Genomic DNA, 13885 nt, shown 5'->3' on the forward strand with positions numbered 1-13885 from the left:
GTTTGAGAGAGAGGGAGAGAGAGAGAGAGAGTGCATGAGAGTGCACACCAGTGGGGGAGGGGCAGAGAGAGAGGGAGACATAGAATCCAAAGCAGGCGCCAGGCTCTGAGCTGTCAGCACAGAACCTGACGTGGGGCTTGAATCCACAAACTGTGAGATCATGACCTGAGCTGAAGTCAGACACTCAACCGACTGATTCCCCAGGTGCCTCAGGGAATACAAATTTTAAATGTGTATTGGAACAGTCAAGGGACAGTAGTTCACCCCATCTCTGCAGGATCAAAAGGACCCGAGAGCATGGTCATTTTAAGACTACAGAGCTGGCATTGGCTGAAATGCTAAGCCAGGTTGTCTCTGGTCATACTGGCTCCCGGGACACCAGTTCTTGAGGGTCTCACCCTGAATGAGGAATGGGGTGGGTGAGGATTAGATAGAAAGGAAAGAAGAAGAGGAGAGTGAGAATTTGAAGCATTAGAAATGGGACAGAGGAGGCACAATGAAGGAGGAAGAACTGGCTAGTTGGTGGGTGAATCAGGAGGGGAAGAAATGAAAGGAGAAAAAGGAAAAGGAGAATGGATGAAGACTGATTGGTATTGGAGGTGCCTTCAGCTAGGAGCAGGTCCACAATTTGCAAGGCCCTGTACAAAATGAAAATGCAGGATCCCTTGTTCCAAAATTAAGAATTTCAAGATGGACAGCAGACACATGAAAAAATGCTCAACATCACTCATCATCAAGAAAATACAAATCAAAACCACATTGAGATACCACCTCACATCAGTCAGAGTGGCCAAAGTTAACAACTCAGGCAACAACAGATGTTGGTGAGGATGTGGAAAAACAGGAACCCTCTTGCACTGTTGGTGGGAATGCAAACTGGTGCAGCCACTCTGGAAAACAGTGTGGAGGTTCCTCAAAAAACTAAAAATAGAACTACCCTACAACCCAGCAATAGGACTACTAGGAATTTATCCAAAGGATACAGGAGTGCTGATTCATAGAGGCACATGGACCCCAATGTTTACAGCAGCACTATCAACAATAGCCAAATTATGGAAAGATCCCAAATGTCCATCAACTGATGAAAGGATAAAGAAGATGTGGTTTATACATACAATGGAATACTAGTTGGCAATGAGAAAGAATGAAATCCTGCCATTTGCAACAATGTGGATGGAACTCAAGGGTATTATGCTAAGTGAAATAAGTCAGAGAAAGACAGATATCATGTTTTCACTCATATGTAAAATTTGAGAAACTTAATAGAAGACCATGGGGGAAGGGAAGGGGATAAAAGAGAGGGAGGCAAACCATGAGGGACTCTTAAATACAGAGAACAAACTGAGGTTGATTGAGGATAGAGGGGGAGAGGGGAAAATTGGTGATGGGCATTGAGGAGGGCACTTGTTGGGAGGAGCACTGGGTGTTGTATGCAAGTGATGAATCACAGGAATCTACTTCCGAAACCAAGAGTACACCGTATACACTGTATGTTAGCTAAGTTGACAATAAATTATATATATATATATATATATATATATGAAGAATTTCAAGATGGGGATAGCAGACCATTAAACAATCGTGGGGCCATTCTTAGCACAGAGTTCTGTGCTATTGCACAGCTTGCATTTCCACGAAGCTGATCTTATCTTCAACATATTAGCAAAACCAGAAAGCTGGAAAAGAATTAACATTTCAGTAGTGTCTATATGATATAAAACCATCTGGTTTACTGAAATTGGATCTTTGGCACCATTGCTTGGTTGCTTTGAATTTTTCTTAGGCCATCTATTTGCCTTGTGTTATATCAATTTAACTCAGTTGGTTTTTTTTTTTCGTACTTGGCTCTGTTGCTAACAGCTTTAAGATAAGACCTGTGCCTGCTTACTGGATAATAACTACTGTGAAATTAATGGCTACTCATAGTTTTCAATATCAGGCTCAGAGATGTTCTTAATTGCACATTAAAGGGTCAGGCACTAGCTTAAATTTATTGAACATAGAGAGACCTTATGATAAGTTCATTCAGACGCATAGGAAGAAAGCATGAAGAAGACATTCATGAAAGTATAATTATGTCCAATTATTAGGAAAACAAAATTAGTTTACTTAACTTGTATATTTTCCTTTATGCTAATGATAATAAATTAAAATGACACTAAGTCCCCTTTCTCCTGTAGTCTGCATGGCTCTAAGTTCCATATTTAGTTTGTCTTTGTGCAGATAAGAATTCCATTTTATATAAAAAGTCAAAGATTAAGAATTTGATGGGTATCTATGCTTAGTTATTGGTATCTGGCTCTCCTTTACACATCAAAAAGGTAGCTGGGTCTCTGGGCAGGAAGCCCTCTGCATGTCTGCTATTTGCTGGGATGTAGGGTAACTAAGACCATCATCCTTTTATTTTTACCTTCTCACAGTGTGCGTTTCTCAATTTCTAAACCATCAAGCTTGAAATTTTATTTTGTTTTATTTATTTAATATATATATATAATTTATTTATGAGAGAGAGCTAGCAGGGGAGGGGCAGAGAGAGAAAGGGAGAGAGAATCTCAAGCAGGTTCCTCACTGTCAGTGCAGAGCCCGGAGTGAGGCTGGGTCTCACAAACTGTGAAATCTCACGAATCTGAGCTGAAATCAAATTAACTGACTGAGCCACCCAAGCCCCCTGGGTGGACAAATCTAAGTTTTACTCAGAAGATGCCAATCATATATAGAGAAACTAGCACTCAAAACCTTTTTCATTTTGAAATGATTTCAGATTTACAGAACTGTGGTAAAAATAGTGCAAGTATAAGCTTCAACCAGTTTCTCCAAATGTTAATATCTTACATAAACCAAAGTACAATTATTAAAACTGGGAAATTAACATTGTTATAATTTTATTCAAAATTTGCCATTTATTCTACTAATTTTAAAATGTTTAAGGGGTTCCTGGGTGGCTCAGTCGGTTAAGTGTCTGACTTCAACTCAGGTCATGATCTCACGGTTTGTGTGTTCGAGCCTCGCATCAGGCTCTGTGCTGACTGCTTGCTCAGAGCCTGGACCTTGCTTCAGATTCTGTGTCTCCTTCTCTCTCTGCCCCTCCCCCACTCATCCTCTGTCTCTGTCTCTCAAAAATAAACAAATGTAAAAAAATTTTTTAAAAATGTTTAAACTACAAGGGTGTCTGGCTGGGTCAGTCAGTGGAGCATGTGACACTTGATCTCAGGGTTGTGAGTTCCAATCCTATGTTGCGTGTAGAGATAACGAAAAATAAAATCTTTAAAAAAATAAAATAAAATGTTCAAACTACTTAGAGAACAACCTGGTGGTTGCCAGAGGGGAGGTGGATAGGGGGATGGGTGAAATAGATAAAGAAGATTAAGAGTACATTTATCATGATGAGCACTGAAGTAATGTACAGAATTGTTGAATCACTATATTGTACATCTGAAACTAATATAACACTGTATGTTAATTATACTTGAAAAAAATTAAAATGTTCGTACTGAGTTTTAGTAAGATATAGCTGATAACATGTAGTTTTCTGATTTCAGAATTTTTCCCTAAAACGTGTTTACCATCTGAGTTGTTTGTAGTCTTAGAGCAAACACTGATACTGGTGAAAACCTGAAGTTGTCATATTAAGGCAATCTCTATATAAATCATCCAGTTTTAAAGCTTGAATGGACTTTTGTTGCCTCCTAACTCTGGAAAGATAAACTGGCGAGCTTCAATATCAATGCAACAAGCTCCTAGATTTAAAAAATTTGAACATTTTATTCACTGATAAGCTTTTTCTTCTTTTATTATGCCCTTTGCCCAATTACATATCATTTAACATAATGATTATCCAGATGTATATAGGCTATAATCCTTCCATTTCTAGAATGTGATCTTTTTCAATACTAACTCTAGAGGAAAAAAAGTCTGCACATAAACACATAATTTTGCATATACAATATGTAGTTGCTCATTATGAATCTATTTTGAAAGATTTCAAAATGGATCTATTTCTTTTTTTATCTTAAAGATTTTATTTTATTTTTAAGTAATCTCTATACCTAACATGGGCCTCCAATTCACAATCCTAAGATCAAGTCACATACTCCACTGACTGAGCAAGCCAGGTACCCTGAAAGACTTTCTTGAAAACAAGGAAGGAGGGGCGCCTGGGTGGCTCAGTCGGTTAAGCGTCCGACTTTGGCTCAGGTCATGATCTCGCGGTTCGTGAGTTCAAGCGCTGCATCGGGCTCTGTGCTGATGGCTCGGAGCCTGGAGCCTGTTTCGGATTCTGTGTCTTCCTCTCTCTCTGACCCTCCCCCATTCATGCTCTGTCTCTCTCTGTCTCAAAAATAAATAAAGGTTAAAAAAAAAATTTAAAACAAAAGGAGAGCATTTAAAAAAAAAAAAAGAAAACAAGGAAGGAGTCATTTCCCATATGGTGTAAGTATAGGTTCTTTTTATCTGATAGCAACAAATAATATTTAAAAATAGATTTTTTTATGGGGTGCGCTGGGTGGTCCAATGGGCTAAGCGTCTGACTCTTGATTTCAACTCCAGTCATGATCTCGCGATTCACAAGATTGAGCCCTGTGTCAGGCTCCATGCTGACAGCATGGAGCCTGCTTGGGACTCTCTCTCCCTCTCTCTCTCTGCCTCTCTTACTCTCACTCGTGTGTGTACTCTCTCGCTCTCTCTCAAGATAAGCAATCATTAAAAAAATATATGAATATAAATATAAATATAAATATAAATATAAATATTTAATTCCAGAAGGATATACACTGAAATATTTCCAGTGGATTGTAGGTGATGATTTTTTATCTTTTTCTATTTTCATCTCTATTTTCAAGGTCTTTTCAGGTATTTATTTATTTGTTTATTTATTTATCTGGGTTAGGGCTTTTTTTTTCTCTTTCATTTTGACAGCCAACATTTATTTTTTTTAACACTTATTTATTTATTTTGAGAGAGAGAGATAGAGAGAGAGATGAGAGAGCATGAGTAGAGGAGGGGCAGAGAGACAGAGAGAGAATCCCAAGCACTCTCTACACAGCATGGTGCCCTATGCGGAGCTCAAACCCATGAACTGTAAGATCAAGACCTGAACTGAAGTCTGACACTTAACCAACTGAGCCACACAGATATCCCAACAGTTAACATTTAAAATAAAAAATTTTCATAAGAGAAAATCTATTTTCATTTTGGATAAAGAGTGCTGTGTGATTAGAAATTATGTTAAGATATTATCCAGTAATTGAAAACCTTTGTATTTTTTTTCTTGGCTCTCTATTATAGAGATTTATAAAATATACATTAAAATAGTATAATGAATCTCTTTACACATCATACAGCTTCTCCAGTTGTCAGCTCTTGGCCAACTTGTTTGATCTATATTTCTACCGACTTTTGCCTCCTCTATTAGTTTTTAAATATATGATTTTAAAAACACTAAATTTTCCTTCTTAATCATTTTCAAGTGCACAGTTCAGTAGTGTTAAGTGTATTCACATTGTTGTGTAACACATCTCTAGAACTTCTTCATCTTACAAAACTGAAACTATACTTTCTTAAACTGTTTATCGTTAAATACGAATTCCCCTTTTCCTCCTGCTCCCAGTCTTTTTATCTCTTGTTTCTATGATTTTGACTACCTTAGATAATTCATATGAGTAGAATAATATGGTATTTGTCCTTTTATGAGTGACTCATTTCACTTAGCACAATGTCCTCAAGGTTCATCCGTGTTGTAGCATGTGACAAGATTTCCTTCCTTTTTTAAGGTTGCATAATATTCTATTGCACATACGTACCACATTTTCTTTGTCTATTCGTATGTCAGTGGACATTTGGATTACTTCCACCTCTTTCTTCTATTATTTTTAAGCAAATCCTATATGTTATATTATTAGAAATATTCTTTATTTCATATTAATCCAATCCAAGTTATATCATTTCATATTAAATAAGTCAAGCCCCTAATTCAATATTATATCAAGACAAGATACAGTTGGAAGATGGTTGTTCCATGCTATGCTATAGGATTCTAAATCACACATTCAACAGGATCAGAAAACAAATTCTTCACATGTTCCTGCACATTCTAGATCAGATTTGAATTTGTGATTATTATTTAAAAAGTGCCATAGCAATCTTTGAATGATTGGAAGCCAGTATTTATAGGTAGCACAATGGATAATGCAAAGTGAAAGGTAATGATGCAACTAATATTAATAAATGGTAGTAAGGTATTGTAGAGGCTAGAAGATTCATATTATTTCAATACAAACATGTTACAAATGCCATGGAATTATGAGTAATAACAGCATTGTTACTGTTTCTTGTGGCAAAACATATGAAATTAGCAATAAATAGCTCATTTGGTAATAAAGGAAAAAAAAAAAGGAAAGTGGAAAATGATTCCTGGACCAAACAAGAAGAGATGATAGCTGGATATCAAGAAGAATCTTTACATGCACTGATTGAACAATAAAGAAATCTACCTATTATTTTAAGTCTTCATCAATAAGTCACTATACTTCACATGGACTTATGAATTTTATAATATGTATTTAAAAAAATTTTTAAGTAACCTCTATCCCCAAAATGGAGCTTGAACTTATGACCCTGAGGCAGAGAGTTACATTCTCTACCATCTGAGCCAGCCTGGTATCCTTTTATAATATATTTTTAAATCACCTTATTTTTAATTAAAAACACATTTATTTTCAGGGAGAGTGCAAGCAGGTGAGGGGCAGACAGAGGGGAACAGAGGATCCGAAGCAGGCTCTGCACTGACAGGCTGACAGTGAACCCAATGTGAGGCTTGAACTCACGAACCATGGGATTGTGACCTGAGCTGAAGTTGGCTGCTCAACCAACTGAGCCACCCAGATGCCCCTTAAACTGTTTTTTTTTTTTTTATAAATGTTTTATTTATTTTTGAGAGAGAAAGACAGAGAGAGAGGGAGACACAGAATCCCACGCAGGCTTCAGGCTCCCTGCCATCAGCACAGAGCCCAACGTGGGACTTAAACTCACTAACTGCGAGATCATGACCTGAGCCGAAGTTGGACGTTTAACTGACTGAGCCATCTAGATGCTCCTAAATCAACTTATTTTTATAGACAGGAGCCCCGAAGAAATATTTACCCAGGGACCTGCATACCCTCGAGACAGCCCGAGAACTGGGATTTTAGTGGGAGTGGGAACCTGCAGGGAGGATCATGACTGGATGCCTGTCATAGTAAAGCATTTAGAAACTCAGTTGGAACTTATAAGGAAGAAGTCTACACTCAAAATATTTAGGAAAACGGGCAAAAAAGGGCTCAATATTTGTGCCTCCAGGCATTTCTCTGAGTTTCCCTCATAAAGGATTAAAACCAAAAATGGAAATAAAAAGAAATGTTTTCTTTGCAACTAACACAGGATTTTATTTATTTGGGTCAATCCCTAACTCATATTTCTCAGATCCTTCCTCTTACACTCAGAAAAATAAAAACTTTTACTAGTGTCCTATGTGGTCCCCAGTAATCTGGTCCCTGCCTACTTCTCTTAGTGTATTACCTACAATTCTACCCACTTGTGCTGCCACTCTGGCCTCAAACAGTCCTTCACAGAAGTTTATTTTTTGTCAGAGTGTGCATGTTCCTTTCCTTAGGTATTTGCATGAAGGGATGCCATCACTTCACACATATTTCTGCACCCAAATGTTGCTTTCAGAGAGGTCTTCCCTGACTCCACCATTTTAAATATGCTCTCATGATACTTTTCGTTTGTTTATTGTTTACCCCACCTACTAGAATGTGACTTTCACTAAGGCAGGAAACTCATGTTTCCCCCAGGCCTACTACTGTGGCTGATACTCAATTATTTGTTTGTTTGTTTGTTTGTTAAGTATAATTAACGCACAGTGTTATATTAGCTTCAGGTGTACAATCTAGTGATTCAACAATATACATACTCAGTGCTCTTTATGGTAAGTGTGCTCTTAATCCCCTTTATCTATTTCAACCTTCCCCCCATCCTGTCCCCCCTCTGGTAACCATCAGTTTGTTCTCTGTGTTTAAGAATCTGGGGTGTTGTTTTGGTCTCTTTGTGTCTTTGTTCATTTGTTTTGGTTCTTAAATTCCACGTGTGACTGAAATCATATAGTATTTGTCTTTCTCTGACTTATTTCATTTAGCATTATATCCTCTAGCTTCATCCATGTTGTTGCAAATGGCAAGATTTCATTCTTTTTTATGGCTGAGTAATATTCCATTGTATATATATACCACATCTTCTTTCTCCATTCATCAGTTGATGGACACTTGGACTGCTTCCATATGTTTGCTATTGTAAATAATGCTGCAATAAACATAGGGGTGCATGTGTCATTTGAATTAGTATTTTTGTTTTCTTTAGGTAGATACATAGTAGTGGAATTACTGGATCATATGGCAATTCTGTTTTTAACTTTTTGAGGAACCTCCATTCTCTTTTCCAGGGTGGCTGCACCAGTTTGCATTCCCACAAAGAGTGCACGAGGGTTCATTTTCTCCACATCCTCACTAACACTTACTGTTTCTTGTCTTTTTGATTTTAGTCATTCTGACAGGTATGAGGTGTTATCTCATTGTGGTTTTGATTTGCAGTTCCCTGATGATGAGTGATGTTGAGCATCCTTTCATGTGTCTGTTGGCCATCTGTATGTCTTCTTTGGATAAATGTCTATTCATGTTTTTTGCCCATTTTTTCATTGGATTATTTGTGGTTTTTTGGTGTTGAGTTAAAGTTCCTTATATATTTTAGATATGAACCCCTTATTGGATATATCATTTGCAAATATCTTCTCCCATTTAGTAGGTTGCCTTCTTGTTTTATTGATGATTTCCTTCACTGCACAAAAGTCCCGATAGTTTAATTTTGACTTTGTTTCCTTTGTCTCAGGAGACATGCATAGAAAAATGTCTCTATGGCCAATGTCAAATAAATTATTGCCTAGGTTTTCTTCTAGGAGTTTTATGGTTTTAGGTCTTACATTAGGTCTTTGACCCATTTTGACTTTATTTTTTGTGTATGGGCTAAGAAAATGGCCCAGGTTCATTCTTTTGCATGTAGCTGTCCTGTTTTCTCAACACTGTTGAAAATACTATCTTTTCCCATTGCACATTCTTGCCTCCGTTGTTGTAGACTGATTGGCCATATAGTTGTGGGTTTGTTTCTGGACCCTTTATTGTGTTCTATTGATCTATGTGTCTATTTCCACACCAATGCCATACTGTTTTGAGTACTATAGCTTTGTAATGTATTTTGAAATCTGGAATTGTGATACCTCCAGCTTTGTTCTTTTTCAAGATTGTTTTGGCTCTTCTTGGGTCTTTTGTGGTTTCATACAGATTTTAGGATTAATTGTTCTAGTTCTCTGAAAAATGCTTTTGGTATTTTGATAGGGATTACATTAAATGTGTAGATTGTTTTGAGCAGTATGGACATTTTAACAATATTGGTTCTCCCAATCCATGAGCATGGAATATCCTTCCATTTGTTTGTGTCATCTTGCATTTCTTCATCAAAGTTTTATAGTTGTCAAAGTATATATGTCTTTTACCTCTTAGTTAAGTTTCTTCCTAGGTGTTTTATTCTTTTTGGTGCAATAGTAAATGAGGTTGCTTTTCTTTCTCTTTCTGCTGCTTCAGTTTTAGTTCTAGTTTTTCTTTAAATAGTTTTTAAAGTTTTCTATAAATAGTATCATGTCATCTGCAAATAGTGTCAGTTTAATTTCTTCCTTACCAATTTGGATGCCTTTATTTATTTATTTATTTATTTTTCTCCTGATTGCTGCAGCTAGGGCTTTGAGTACTATGTTGAATAAAAGTGGTGAGAATGGTGGCGTCTGGGTGGCTCAGTTGGTTAAGCATCTGACTCTTGATCTTGGCTCAAGTCATGATCTCATACTTGAGCCCTGTGGCAGGCTCTGTGTTGACAGTGTGGGGCCTGCTTGGGATTCTCTCTCTCCCCCTCTCTCGGCCTCTCCCCTGCTTGTGTGCATGCTCTTTCTCTTGTTTCTATGTTTTAGGACAGTTAGTTACATCTCCTGATCTTGAAAGTAATGTCCTCATAAAGAAGAGGTCCTAGGCAGTGTCCCCAGTTCATCAGAACCAGATGTTTCAGGGGGGTCCTGTGTGTATGGCTTGCACTTTATGTTGTGGCTGAGCCATGTCTGCTTTCAGTCCAGTTGGCTGCAATGGCTCACTTTGCCTGTCGTGGGCAGGATTTGGTGTCTGTCCTGTTAAGGGGCCAATCTGGTGGGGGGGCCTTAGGCTTGTAGATGGGTCAGACCACATGCCTGCCCTAAACTTGTTTGCCAGGGCTGTGGTTGCATGGAACCGTAAGGCACCATTCCTATGTTGTCCTTTGAAAGGCTTTTGTTGATGGGCAGTGCCTACAGTTAGACCAGATATCTTCTCCCAGTCTGTTGGGATTTCAGTGACCCTGAACTATAGGACTCTCTCCTTGTACTACCCCTTGTGAGCTTTTTGTGGTGGGTGGACTGGCAGTCAGATCAGGTGTCTGCCCCCAGATCCCTGCTGGGGCTGCTGTCAACCTGGCATGTGTGGTTATCTTCCCCTCTCCTTTGGGAAAGAGTGGCATTGGTCACTTTTGAAGCTGCTTGCAGAATGAGCTATGTCAGGAGCCACCCTGGAGTGGGGTGTGCTACGGTGGATGGGACAAGTCCACAAGAGAACATGGGAGCAGGGCAAGCAGTGTTAGCCAGTTATATGGAGAGTGTTGGAGCTGTTTCCCGTCAGCATTGGGCGATCTTGGCTGGGGTGGGGGGGGGGGGGGGAAAGGAAGCATGGAAGAGAAATGGCACCTGTCAGGTCTTTTGTTCTTTTTGTTTGTTTGTTTAATTTTTTTTATTGATTATTTATTTTTTTAAATTTCTTTATTACATTTATTTATTTTTGAGAGACAGAGTGAGACAGAGCATGAGCAGGGGAGGGCCAGAGAGAGAAGGAGACACAGAATCCAAAGCAGGATCCAGGCCCTGAGCTGTCAGCACAGAGCCCAATATGGGGCTCGAACCCACGAACTGTGAGATCATGACCTGAGCTGAAGTCAGTCTCTTAACCAACGGAGCCACCCAGTCACCCCCAGGTCTTTTGCTCTTGAAGAAATATCCTAAATGGCTAACAGGCACATGAAAAGATGCTCAACGTCTCTCCTCATCAGGGAAATACAAATCAAAACCACACTCAGATATCACCTCACGCCAGTCAGAGTGGCCAAAATGAACAAATCAGGAGACTATAGATGCTGGAGAGGATGTGGAGAAACGGGAACCCTCTTGCACTGTTGGTGGGAACGCAAATTGGTGCAGCCACTCTGGAAAACAGTGTGGAGGTTCCTCAAAAAATTAAAAATAGACCTACCCTATGACCCAGCAGTAGCACTGCTAGGAATTTACCCAAGGGATACAGGAGTACTGATGCATAGGGGCACTTGTACCCCAATGTTTATAGCAGCACTCTCAACAATAGCCAAATTAAGGAAAGAGCCTAAATGTCCATCAACTGATGAATGGATAAAGAAATTGTGGTTTATATACACAATGGAATACTACGTGGCAATGAGAAAGAATGAAATATGGCCCTTTGTAGCAACGTGGATGGAACTGGAGAGCGTGATGCTAAGTGAAATAAGCCATACAGAGAAAGACAGATACCATATGTTTTCACTCTTATGTGGATCCTGAGAAACTTAACAGGAACCCATGGGGGAGGGGAAGGGAAAAAAAAAAACAGAGAGAGGTTAGAGTGGGAGAGAGCCAAAGCATAAGAGACTCTTCAAAAATAAGAACAAACTGAGGGCTGATGGGGGGTGGGAGGGAGGGGAGGGTGGGTGATGGGTATTGAAGAGGGCATCTTTTGGGATGAGCACTGGGTGTTGTATGGAAACCAATTTGACAATAAATTTCATATATTAAAAAAAAGAAAAAAAATAAATAAAAAGAAAAAAAGAAATATCCTCGGGGCGCCTGGGTGGCTCAGTCGGTTAAGGGTCCGACTTCCACTCAGGTCACAATCTCGCAGTCCGAGTTGGAGCCCAGCGTCAGGCTTTGGGCGGATGGCTCGGAGCCTGGAGTCTCTCTCTGCCCCTCCCCCGTTCATGCTCTGTCTCTCTCTGTCTCAAAAATAAATAAATGTTAAAAAAAAATTAAAAAAAAAAAAAAAAGAAATATCCTAAAGATCCCTGCCTCACCAGGGCATGTTCTGAGTTTAGTAAATAAATCTACTTCTCACATACCTTAGATGCTTCTCAAAGTGCTGTTTCTATGTTGTATCTTGGAGGGATTGTTTGTTATGCTGTCTCTTTAAGGGTGGGGACTATTTCCTATTGCCCTTTGGCTCTCCCAGAGCCTGAACCCACAGATTTTGAAGGTACCTGGAGTTAAGTCCCATTGATTATAAAAACTTGCAAAGTTAAGCCCCATTGACTTTTAAAGCCAAATGTTGTGGGAACTTGGGTTCCCAGTGCAGGTCTCCTGTTCTGGGGTACCTGATGTGGGGTCTGTTCCTCTCCCTTCTTCATGCTTGTGGCATCCTTTCCATTTGTGGCTAGTTTCCAGGAGTTTTGTTCCTGACTGTGTCTCCCTTCCTACCCTTTTTTAATGTGGGGTCCTTTCTACAATGAACTGTGGAGAGTCTGTTGTGCCAGTCTTTTTCTGGGTTAGTTGTGCCTGTGTGGCTGTTATGTAGGTGTGTCGTGGGACAAGGTGAGCTCCTCTTACTCTGGCATCTGCCCAGGCTCTCTAACAGGTATTGGTTAAGAAAAAAAAAAAAAAAAAAAGTGAATGAACTGAGAAAAATTGGAAACATCATACATGTCTATTACAAAACAATCGTTAATTATAATATCATTTAGTACTGTTTGCCCAAGAGAAAGCATGAGGTTAAACTCTAATGAAAGAAAAAGCTCTTTGTGATGCACTGGTAAGTTAAAAAAAAACAAGTTACAGAATATGATGTATGTTATCAACATATTATGTAACACATACATAGAATGTAATGTAATGTATTTATCAAGAATGTAATGTATTTATCATATGTATCCTTGTGTATGCCTTAGAAACTGATCAAAAGATTGTGCCTTAGTAGCCTGACCTCTGGGGAATGGGATTGTGGGAGATAGGCTTATGTTTTCTATTTTCCACATTTCTCTTTTGAACCTTCATAAACACACTTTTATTTATTTTTTTAAGTTTATTTATTTTTTGGAAGAGAGAGAGAGAGAGAGAAAGAGAACCAGCTGGGGAGGGGCAGAGAAAGAGGGAGAGAGAGAATCCCAAGAAGGTTCTGTACGGTCAGTGCAGAACCTGATGTGGGGCTCAATCCCACAAACCATGAGCTGAAATCAAGAGTCAGACACTTAACTGACTGAGCCACCCAGGCACCGCATGTAATTAACACTTTTTTTTTTTAATGTTCATTCATCTTTGAGAAAGAGAGAGACGGAGAATGTGAGTGGGGAAGGGGTAGACAGAGAAGGAGACACAGAATCTGAATCAGACTCCAGACTCTGAGCTGTCAGCACAGAGCCCAAGGCAGAGCTTGAACCCACGAACCGTGAGATCATGACCTGAGCTGAAGTTGGATGCTTAACCGACTGAGCCACCCAGGCGCCCCTAAAATAATACATTTTAGGGGCGCCTGGGTGGCTCAGTCGGTTGGGTGTCCGACTTCGGCTCAGGTCACGATCTTGCAGTCCGTGAGTTCAAGCCCCGCATCCGGCTCTGGGCTGATGGCTCAGAGCCTGGAACTTGCTTCCGAGTCTGTGTCTCCCTCTCTCTCTGCCCCTCCCCCGTTCATGCTCTGTCTCTCTCTGTCTCAAAAATAAATAAATGCTAAAAAAAAAA

The sequence above is a fragment of the Panthera uncia genome, chromosome B1, assembly GCF_023721935.1.
Source record: "Panthera uncia isolate 11264 chromosome B1, Puncia_PCG_1.0, whole genome shotgun sequence".
NCBI lineage: Eukaryota > Metazoa > Chordata > Mammalia > Carnivora > Felidae > Panthera > Panthera uncia.